The following is a 12,023-nucleotide window of genomic DNA, read 5'->3' on the forward strand; positions in this document are numbered from 1 at the left end:
TATGCTTGGCTCCGCCTGTTTTTCTTCCCCAGCGAGTGACGGGCCTGCGCCGGAGGGGTGGGGCGGGGCGGTAGGAGAGAGAGTGTGTGGAGGGGCGGGCGGGGCGGGGCGGGGCGAGTGGGGGAGGGGCGGGCGGGGGGCGGCGGTTGGGCAGCGTCGCCTCTAAGGAGGAGGAGGAAGGAGGGCGAGCGAGGAGGATGGCGGAGTTGGGGCTCCTGACGGTAACCCGGGGCCGCTGAGGCGGGAGGGTGGTGGTTACTCGGTTCTTCCTGTCTTCCTTCCTACCCGTCGGGCGGTCCCGCTGGCTGTCGATAGGGGGAGGCCCCGCGCGCCCTGGGGGGCTAGAGCCGGCGGGGCCGGGGCGAGGCCCGAGGGGCTGGGGCCCTGGGAGGCGCCGCCGCCGCCGCTTTCCTGGGTGCTGTCGCAGGGAGGGCCGGGCCCTCGGAGCCGGCTCTCGTGCGGGTCCCGCAGCCGGGCGCCGAGAGTGAGCCGGCCGGCTCTGACAGCGGCCGGGGCCGGGCCTGCGGTGGCGGAGGGCGGGCGGCCGGGGCAGCGCCCGGGCGAGGGCGAGCCCGCGCGAGGGCGCGGGCCGGGGGCGCCGGGCGGACGGCCCTGCTCGGTTCTGCCTCCGGGGGCACCTGGCTCAGGCTGCGGGGCGCCCCGTGGGCGTCCGGGAGGCGTGTAAATCGTTGGCGGGGGCCTTGGCGCAGTGCTAGTGGTGCGGGGTGGGGTATTTTCTCGCGCCTTCCCCAAAGCCCACCACTCTCTCCCCTTCTTCTGTCCTTTCGGTGAAGAGTGGCGAGTTGGCTTTGGGTATGTTGCCTGGTGAGGCGAGTTGTAGGCATCCAAGACCGCCCTGTTGGACTTGCTTGGTGGCAGCTTCTTTCCGCGGTAGCTTTTAGGAATAGAGGAAAAGTACTCTTATCTCCTCTCCTCCTCCCCTCCTCTTTTGCCCCCCCCCCCAGCTCTTAACGCTGGAGGCTTCAGGACCAAACGATTTTCCCCCAGCCCCTCAGTATCCATTGTTTTGTACCATCCCCCTCCCCCGCCCCAAGCCTAGGTAGAAGCAGCATGACTTCAAACCCTTAATTGCCCCCTCCCCCCCGTTTTTAAATCAGCAGAGGTTTTGTGTTGTTATGTTAGTACGGATTTACAAACAGGTGGAATGAATACCGATTCGGGAGTTGGAAAAAAGATGCTTTTTTGTGTGTTTTTAAGCTTTCAGTCCTTACAGTTGGTGATTTGATTTTCTTGTCTGTAGCTTTGTATCATAATGGGGGTGATGAGAATAAAAGAGGAAGCAATGTTTTGCAACCTACCCAAAGAAATGTTTTTTAAGTCTCTGGGGATGCTGAAGCAAAATTGGGTTGTAGATGTGTACTGTATAGTATTTGCTTCCATCATAACTACCAACAGTCTGTAGCTTTCACCTGTGCAATTTTGTACACTTCATGAATGTCAGCTTCCAGTATCTACCGAGAGGCATTACTGTATCTAAAACTTATTTTTTGTTCTTCAGAATCCTAGGGTATACTTGTGTAACCAGGTATTTTTGTATTTAAGTGTAGCATTAATACTGAAAAATTACCTTATTTTAAAGACCTCGGTTTATTAGTGTACTAATTTCTACCCTGGCCCTTCCATGCCATATCTCTTACAACTGTTAATATGTATTTGAAGAAACTTAGCTGTTGGGTACAATTTGTAACATTCATACATTTATGGTTTGAATTTATCAAGTGTTGACCTTCTGTGTGACAGTGACAAGAATTTTTAGAAATTATATATATAACACCATTCTCTACCTATGGAATTTAGATTGTGATAAATCTTTTTAAATACTTATTTGGACATAAGGTACACTGAAGCTTTTATTTAATTATGAATATACATTTGAAAAATCTCAGACAAGTAAAGGCTTTAAGGTTTGTAACTTTCAAATGGCTTAAATATAAAGCTAACATAAAACTATATTCTTGAAATGACAGTTTTGAGGGGTGGACCTAGCCTATCTGTAAGATTACTACTTTTTCTTAGGGTGTTTGTTTAGTTTTTGAAGAAACAACTACCTTTACTCTCGGGTTGGCATTTGCTTATTGATCTCTCATTGTTAATACAGTTTTCAAGTGTTTTTCTCTTGTTAAAAGTTGTTAGGAATAAAAGTGATATTAAGAGATATATTAATAGCTTGCAGCTAGATTTTTAAAAAGTTTTTAAACTACCATTTTCAGAAAGTTGATCAGAGCTGTGTTTTGATAATTGTAGCCAGACTTGTAAAACAGCTTGTGATTTACAAACCAGTTAGAAATTTGAAACAAAAGGAATACCAAAATTATAAATTCTAGTGTTATATTGCTGGAATTGTGCTTTTTAAGTATTACTGTTTCTTCAGTGACTTGGGACAGGGCTTGTCCCATGTTCAGTGAGATATAAACTAGAATTCTATGTGGAATATTCCCAAAGATGTCTTCTGAATAAGCTGCTGGGTGTGTGTGTGGGTGTGTGTGTGTGTGTGTGTGTGTGTGTGTGTGTGTGTGTGTGTGTGTGTGTGTGTGTGTGTGTTATTTATTTATTTATTTATTTTTAAGTAATCTCTACACCCAGCATAGGGCTTGAATTCACAACCCCAAGATCAAGAGTTGCTTGCTCTTCTGACTGAGCCAGCTGGGCGCCCCTCTGCTGGTATATTTTTTGACTTGCTTTACCCATGTGGGGGAAAGGTAAATAATACTGAATTTCTTTGTTATCCAGGCAGTCCTATTTGTTTTGAAATGCTGGATTATCAATATCTGTTGTGTGTAATTTAATATTTCTGTAAGACTTGTGTTCTTTAAACAATTTAATTTTTAGATTTTTTTCTAGTAAGATATTTAAATATAAAAAAAAACTTGTGTTTTTGATTAAAAACAAACCTTAACTTGTGTGTGCAGATATAAGGATGAGTATTTTTTGGAGGTTGAAAGAATATATCTTTAGAATTCAGTTTACTATATTATGTATCATTTACGTATCATTCATGTATGAAAACAAAATCTATGCTTATAATCAAAAACCAAACAAGAGCAGCACCCCCCCCAACAAAATACAGTAAAACCAAACAGAATGACCTGTAAATCCTTCAGTGAGTTCTGAGGTTTATGTTTTGACCTTGGTGGAAGTGTTCTTGAATTAGTTTATAAAATATCAGTTCAGGGAGGAGAGGAAATTTAGACATAGAATAAACACTTTCCTAATAAGACTAGTAGGGAATTGGTAAATATTTTGTTGTGCATAAATTAGATAGAAATTAACTGTAATTTAGCAGCAGAGTGATATATTAAGTACTTTCACATGGTACTTGAGAAATGAGTACTGCAGATATTAAATTGGTTGCTTTTTTGCTTATTGTTAGACTTACACTTCATGTATTTTATATTATGTATCGGCATATTATAATTTAAGGCTAAATCTTGCCTAGGCTGAATTATAAAAAAGTTGCTATCCCTGTGTTCTCAATTTTGTTTTGTCTGCTAGTTATACCACATCAAAGTTAGGCCATATAAATCTTTCTGAAAATATTTTCTCTCCGACAATATACTAGTTAAAATTTTGCATTTTCCCAGCTCTGTTTACACTGACTCTTAAAATCTGAAAAATTTTTAAGTCACAAGGTGACCTATGGAATGCTTGAACTTTATATAGAGTGTTCTGAAATGTAATTGCAGTCAGTGAAGGCTGAAAGAAACAAGGATAAGTTGGAAAAACTGATTTGTGTTCTAAAATATGTAATTGCATTATTTTTTAGGTAAACTAATGCTCATTCCTTGGTACTTTCCCCTGGTTCCCATCTTTTTAGTACAGCATCTTTAATTCTGTAAATCAAAATTGTAATACATAAAAAGAATATTCTAATTACAAAGGGCTCTTTAGCTTTTAAGATGTTGGTAACATGTGCTTTCTGAGAAAGTATGAAATTCCCATTATCAAGATTTAAAAGAACTAATTAGATTTCACACTATATATCTCATTCCAACTTCTCTAAAGATCAGAACTGATTGCAAAAAGTAGTGCATGTTGTAAAAGGTAAGGGTTCTTTTATCAGAAAGAATGAACATACTGCTTGAAGCTAAAACATTAAAGGAGACCTTAAAAGTGGGTAAAATTGGTCCCTATGTGAAATGAACCTGAAAGACTTTTATGAAGTATTTTGGCTTGTCTATCTTCTAATGTTTATAGCACTGTGAACACTTAAAATTTAAGCACTTTATTTGCCCTCAAATACTATTTGTAAATTCTACAATTTTAAGTAATTTCACAGTTGATAAAGATAAATCTTTTTTTCTTTTGGTTTTTCTAATGTCTTGGAGGTAAAGTAGAAATTACTTGTTCTGACAATGATGAGATTAACTCTAAATTCTAGATATTATCAGTTAAATTTGCACTTTCTCAGTTTCCAGTTTTGTGTTGTACAACACTCCTTCCTGCTTTCAGGACTCACAGTTTTGTAAGTAGTCGTTAAGTTAACTTTAAGATTTTGTTCTGTAAATATTTCTTACTATAATTTCATATTCATAATGTCATTGACCTTCTCCTAAGTGCCATGTATGTCCCAGACTCTGAGGATACATAGATAAATACGTTATGTTTTCTGCTTTCAGAAAGTTCAGTTTGTTGCCTGAACTGTGCAGGTCAGTAGTAAATTGTTTTACAGTGTGACAAGTGCTTTGATAGCAGTATATGCTGGAGAACTCAGATGAATTAAAACATAGATTGCATGTATAACTAGCAATGCTTGCTGGAGGATAGTACTTGAACTAACTCTTAGGGCTAAGTAGGAAAGAGTGGACAGAAAAAGCATGGAAGTTAGAGATGTTAAGGTCCATTTGGAGAATTGCAGGTGAATAGCAATTTGGATTCTATGTATGATTTAGTATTTTTTTTTTTTTAAGATTTTATTTATTTGACAGAAAGACACAGCGAGAGCAGGAACACAAGCAGGGGGAGTGGGAGAGGGAGGAGCAGGTTCCCTGCTGAGCAGGGAGCCCGATATGGGGCTCAGTCCCAGGACCCTGGGGATCATGACCTGAGCTGAAGGCAGATGCTTAACGACTGAGCCACTCAGGCATCCCTATGATTTAGTATTTTAGTAGGCATTCATGAAAGCATATATTTTTAGAGATTGTTATTTCTTGTGGGTTTTTTTTTTTTTAATTTGGGCCTTGAACTGTGGATCTGCATGAATGTTGGAGATCTGCTTCAAATTATTATTTAAACCTTTTAACTAAGTATATTTGTCGTTAATATTTTAATTAAATATAAGAAGAACATATCAGCCTGATGCTGAATAATCCCCAGGTTTAGACCTTGGATAATTATGTTTCAAAGACACATATCTTTTTCTCAACATTTATGCATCATGTTAAGAGTAACATTTGTGAACCTCTTTAGAACTCAGTGGTAAGTGTTTACTGTACAAACATTTAAAATTCACTCTTCTGGGGGCACCTGGCTGGTTCATTTGGAGGAGCCTGCCACTCTTGATCTTGGTCATGAGTTCAGCCCCCCCCCCCCTTGGGTGTAGAGATTACTAAAAATAAATTTAAAAAAATAAAATTCACTCTTCTGAGAGCATTAAAAACCACCTCTTTTCATACTTATTTCAAAGTGCCACTCTTTCCTTTGGGTATAAGTCAGACTCTATCATCAGCAGTTATATCCTGGTTGAAGTCTCTGTGGCTTGTATGATTTAGAAGTTCTCTGAACTTGAATATTAGGTAATTTTCCATACAGTATGATTTGATGATACTCCTTTGAGGCTGTTTTTTTGCCATTCCAAACTCTGTTCCCTCCAAAGTGCCATGGTTTCTCTTTTAAAACATTCTCATGCTGCTTTTTGTCCGTTGTTACTTTTGATCCTTCCAGTTATTTTTGTTATAGAAACTTGAGAAATTCCTTCTTAAAATTTTCACTGCTTAGTAATTACATTATACATTTTAAAAAAAGATTTATTTAATTATCTTGAGAGAGAGAGGGTGTGCAAGAGCCAGCAGGGGGAGGGGCAGAGGGAGAGAATCTTTCTGAGCAGACTCCCTACTGAGCGAGGAACCTGATGTAGCTTGATCCCACAGCCCATGAAATCAGGACCTGAGATGAAACCAAGAGTCAGATGCTTAACCGACCGAGCCACCTAGGTGCCCCTACATTATAAATTGTATATCACCTCATTTATTTCAAGGTTATTTATTAGGAAACTAAAACTTTCTGGTTTCATCTCCTTGGATAGATGCAACCCCCTGCATTCTCACCTGGCTAACCCAATCACCCTTCTGGCCTCTCTATCATATCCTTTGGGAGGCCTTCTTTGATCCTTAGATTCTCCTGTTCTAAGGTTCTTTGGCACCTGCACTTACTCTTTTTTAACATTTTTGTAATGATGTTTTTAGTGTCTGTCTTTTTTGCTAGACTGTAAGTTTCATGGTAGCATCAAGTATGTCTGTCTTTACTACCATTTCTCCAGTATATAATGTCTAAACTTTGTAGGCTCCTAATAAAAAAATTAATAAAATTAACAATCTTGAGCCCCAAAACAAACAAGACCTAGTGCTTTTGGTCTTAAATGTATTTTCTGCTTTTAGACCCCCTCAGGCCTTAACTGAAGGCTTTTTTTTCCTCATAATGTACAATTTAAAAAAGTTTAGTAACTAAATGTAAAAAGGACTGGGATATCTCCTAGAGGTCTTAAGAGAGTTGAAAATGAGAGCGGGGGAAAAACACTTAAAAATCAGGTACAAAACATTTTTTAAAAATGGCAGTTTAAGGCAACTTAATGTTGTGATAAACAGAATCTTTCCAGGCACCATTTGTTTTATATATAGTACAATATAACAGTAATGCTGGTAGAAGATCATGAAGAAGAGATTAATTGTTGTTAGTAACTTTTGTTAAAGATTACACAGGACCGTGTGTTGTATTTGGGAGGGGTTTTTATCTAAAATGATGCAATTAAAAAATTACAGTGTCAAGCTTTTGTTATTGGAAAGATTGGCTTAATGAGGTGAGACATAGTAGGCACCATAAGTATTGAGTAAAATTAAGTTGAAGCAAATAATTCTCTGAAAGTACTGAATCACTGCAGTGTAAGTACTTTACAGTTTGTAGAAGTAGATTTTATACCTACCATGTTGTTTCTTTCCTTACGTAGCTATGAAATATGTAAAATTGAGTAACATGTTTTTCATTGGTTTTGAATAAAAACATATCTGTTGCAATGATATGACAAAATGACATAAGTATTTTTGTAACTTTTATTCTGTTAAAAAGAGTAAGCTTTATTTTTTTGGTATTTGTTGGTAACCTGGACTGGAAAAATTAGGTTGGGGGTTGTAATTACTTCTTTGTTAGGAGCATGTGGAGTCTAGCAGATTGGGTGACCTGAAAGAGATTATATTTAATTCCAATTTTGTTTATATATCTTTTGGGGTAAGGAATTCAAAATTTCACCTAAGGGCTTTAGTTCTTATTCAGATAAACTGCACTTTATCTTAATATTGTAATCTATTGAATTCTATGATTCTGTAAGTATGGGTAGAAAAGCTGGTTATTTCTTGTTGCTAAAACAAATACTGGTTTATCTACCATGTGTTAATTAGCATTTTAAGCTCATAGAAATAGGATGCTTATATACTAGGCAGCTTAAAATAGTAAGGTTTTATGATTTAATCTTGAAGACATTTATTTCTGTACCTTGGAAGTAGTGATTTGAAATTCTTAATACTAGAAATATGGCCTAGTTTCAGAACACCCACTAAGCAACTGTGGGAACTCAGCATGCTAAATGGCTTGTAGTGCTGCAGTATTTTTTAATTTTCTCCACCCCCTGTTATATAATAGCTTATAGTAGTACACACAGAACATGAGTATTTGGGACAAGAACAAAGTGTATTGAAGTCTCCAAAACATGTGAGACTGCCAGGCTTTGTGTTGACTACTAAGAAGCTAAAAAGATAATCAAATATAATGATGATTAGTGAGTAAATGACACACGTCAGGTGGTGATGTTTTTGGTTGCAAATAAGGCAAGAAAAGCAAGAATTGTTTTTGGGCTTGAGAAAAATGACTTTAAAAAAAGTCACTATTTTTGAGACAAAATTTTTAAAAATTAATTAAAATTTTTATTTAAGAAGTTTGATAGCTCTGATGTAAGCATTTCCATGATGCTTGTGCACAGGACTTAAAAATTTCAGTGGAAATAATTCTAAACATTTCCCCCAGAATGTTGTGCAACGGAAACATTACAGCATTATGTCAGCCTATGAGAACCAGATACTGAAACTGATTAGCTACTAACTATGAAGAATGAAATCTACTAGTTCATATTCATTGTTCAGGAAAGTATGGTTGTAAAGTCATTTGATAAAACATAGCTTTGCCATCTTATTTTGTTTTGTTTTTTTTTTTTAAAGATTTTATTTATTTATTTGACACACAGAGAGAGCGAGATCCAGAGAGAGAGAGAGAGAGAGGGAGAGAGCACGAGCAGGGGTAGCGGCAGGCAGAGGGAGAAGCAGGCTTCCTGCATGAACAGGGGGCCCGACGTGGGGCTCGATCCCAGGACCGTGGGATCATGGCCTGAGCTGAAGGCAGCGGCTTAACCAACTGAGCCACCCAGGCGCCCCGCCATCTTATTTTGTTAAAGGGACTGAGTTGATCTGCATGAATTTTAAAAGCATGCAGATGGATATTAGAGTTAAATGTTTCAATTTAAAGATTTTTATGATACAGAAAAGGAAAGACTTAATTTTCTTTAAAAGTCGGCTGTGTAATTCTTGTTGAGTTAGCTCTATGAGTAATGCCTTAATGCATAACTAGTTGTATACAAAAATATAAAGAATTGAGGTGCCTGGGTGGCACAGTGGGTTAAGCGGCTGCCTTTTTCTCCGGTCATGATCCCGGGGTCCTGGGATCCAGCCCGGAATTGGGCTCCTTCCTCAGCGGGGAGCCTGCTTCTCCCCTGCCTGCCCCTCCCCCTGCTGTGCTTGCTCTCTCTCTCTCTCTCTCTCTCTGTCAAGTAAATAAAATCTTTAAAGAAAAATAATTTATCTAGCCTTTTCTCTACTGGAATTCAGTTGTACCTGACATTTCTGTGTGTGCATTTAATGCTAATTGATAAAATAATAATGATCCTGTGGCAAGATCTCAAAGATTTTTGTTTCATCAAAGAAAGTTGAAATTAATAAAATTGAAGTTTTGCTATATTTTATTATATTCAGATTCTTTAAAGATTGATAATCTACAAGTGGTAGATTCATGTGCTAAAAATAATTTGTTAACTAGTTCATCTTTTTCCTGACTATATCATTATCCAGTTTTTATAACTAACAATATGATAATATTTGCATTGCTTCCGAGAGTAAAATTAAGTATTGCCAAAAGTTTTTTTTCTTTCTGGCATGATTTAAATATCCTATCACTTGCTACCCGCAAATTACTAAATGATTTACATCTTTGTGGTATAAGAATTTTTTATGTCAAAATTTCCGTAAACTATGTGAAAACCATTTTGGGATTATAGTCACAAGATAGTACATACTCGTTGGGAACTGGTCGGATTTAATGTGTTAACCTAAAAAATGTCCTTTTATGTCTCTTCAAAAATGTAAGCAAGGGCTGCCTTTCAATATTTTGAGTAGCTTCTGATGGGAGAAATTCTTTATTAACCTTAAGTTGGGCCTGGCTGCTCACTATATTTCTTTTGATCTTGTTTGGGAAATATTTTTGTTTTGGGATATTTAAAAAAATACAGAGAAAATGACATTATATCCCTAAAGCCCAAAATGCATTCTAAATCCTATTTTAACTGACAGGGTAAGTAGATAAAATAATTAGTTGAGCATACCGTCTTCATCTAAATAGTCTCAAAAATGGACTGTATAAATGTGAGAAAGGATATTTGCTCTCTATTTTTTTTTTTTTTAAGATTTTATTTATTTGACAGAGCACAAGCAGGGGGAGCAGCAGGGGCAGAGGGAGAGGGAGAAGCAGGCTCCTCGCCGAGCAGGGAGCCTGATGCAGGGCTCGATCCCAGTACCCTGGGATCATGACCTGAGCTGAAGGCAGCTGCATAACTGACTGAGCCACCCAGGCGCCCCTACTCTCTCTTTTTTTTAAAGTAGGCTCCACACCCAATATGGGGCTTGAACTCAGGACCCTGAGATCGAGTCAAATGCTCTATCAACTGAGCCAACCAGGCGCAAATATGCTCTGTAATAATGGCAACTTGCCAAATACTGATTCTTAAATTTAAGATTTAAGACCTTGAGACCACACATCCTCTAATTTTGCTATGTATAATACATTTATTTTTGTTTACAATTTTTCCTGACAGTTTCTGATAGTTTATAGAGTGAGTAATGGAAAGGATTTATAATCAGATAAGACCTAGTGAAGGAATGTGAGTTTATATATATAAAAATGAAGCAGAGAAAGTTAACTTAATGTTTAGCTTTAAAATGCTGAAAATCATTTGTTTTTTTAAATTGAAAATACTTTATTGAATACTGTAGTCATCTTAGTGCATATAAACTAAGATAGCAATTACATTTTCTCTTTTTCCTTTACACTGATAATGAGGTAATCAGCTTTTTTCTTTATTGCCCATTTGCACATGGTAAATGAAAAGTAACCTATATTTGGAGAATACTTAAGTTGTGTGTGACATGTTTTGAGTTCCTTGGCAAAAAAGGCAGTTAAAGCAGGTCAGTCTTTTTAGGAGGTTGTTTGGGTGGCATAAGAGCTTTTAAGAGAATGTTTGGCCAAGGTATTTGATGTTTACTATTGTCTCAGGTCCATTGAGACATTTAAATCCCTCCTACCCCACCCCTGCCTTTTATTTTGAGGCTTTGCTGTAGAATCTTGCAATTTTTATATATGGTGAGTTGAAGTGTCCAGGAGAGCTGTAATCCCAATTATGGCTTATATTGTGGGTTGGGTAAACAGGAATTTGCAGTTCTTTGCTCAAAACTTTGCTCAGAATAAAAATTCCATATCTTAGGCTTTTTCATAAGAAGAAATGTAGATTTCCCTGAAAACTCTTACGTATTTGCTACTATGTAAAATAAATTAGTCCTATCTCTCCCTGCCTGTCCAAACAATTCATCTTGCCTCCTCACCAAAGGGAAAAAAAGTTAAATGAATGAATTTGAAGGTGCTATAATTCTATACTCTTGACATAATTCTTATTAGCATGGGTAGTATAGAGCATTTTATTTTTTCAGTTATTTCTTTACCCTCCATGAAAACTACCCTTATCTCAAGTTCATTCACGCTATTTAAGAATGTATTTTTTTCCATTTCTGTATGAATAATATTCCTTTGGGCACATTAATTTTGGGTGCTTTTTTGATCTTTGGTCTTCCGGTTTTCAAGATTCCTTTTTAACTCTTTAACTACAAAAAAATGGATATGTGATTTGGAGGGGAGAATAGTTTATTTTTGTCCTTTAAACTTTTCAAAAATAAGGAGTGTTTCAGACACTTACAAACAAAGGAAAATACAATTGAAATCTTGTCATTTTTAGGTGTTTATATCAAAATCGGAGTGACTTAGAGTTAATTTTAAGTAGAATTTAGGGAAACTAAGCATGGGACAAGGGTTTTGTCTATTGTTCAACTGTCTTCATTCAACAAGTGCTTACTGAGCACTTACTGTGTACTTAATAAAAAGTTCATAATATCTTTGAAGTTGTAGAGTAAAAATTGCTTTTTTGTGTAAGGTGCCTGTGCCTAGTAGGGTAGATAAAAACCAAGGGAATAGATACTTATAATTATTTCAGTAAATACAACTGCTGTGTATACTAGGTATTGTTTCTAAGTACTAGAATGCTACTGTGAAAAAGGCAAAAGTGTCCCTATTTTCCCATTACTTTAAATGAGGGAGTCAAGATAGCTAACCTGGCGCTTACACAGTGTGTTAAATATTCTGATGGGGCAGTTTTAAGTGGGAGCGAGCTTAGGAGGGTGTATTCAGAAAGGCTTTTGAGTGATCAC

General features: G+C 37.6%; 1 protein-coding gene across 2 annotated transcripts in view; it reads left to right on the top strand.

Moving 5' to 3' along the window:
- Window positions 1-12,023, top strand: part of SHOC2 (SHOC2 leucine rich repeat scaffold protein) — an 88,678-nt gene that overhangs the window by 619 nt on the left and 76,036 nt on the right. The window contains exon 1 of one of the 2 annotated variants that reach the window (XM_027596176.2): window positions 116-221. The exons of the other annotated variant lie outside the window; for it this stretch is intronic. The gene's annotated coding sequence lies outside the window, so the exon portion shown is untranslated. Of the gene's footprint in view, window positions 1-115; window positions 222-12,023 lie in introns of those variants that run through there. 2 annotated transcript variants of the gene reach the window in all.

This window comes from Zalophus californianus, chromosome 15, assembly GCF_009762305.2.
Source record: "Zalophus californianus isolate mZalCal1 chromosome 15, mZalCal1.pri.v2, whole genome shotgun sequence".
NCBI lineage: Eukaryota > Metazoa > Chordata > Mammalia > Carnivora > Otariidae > Zalophus > Zalophus californianus.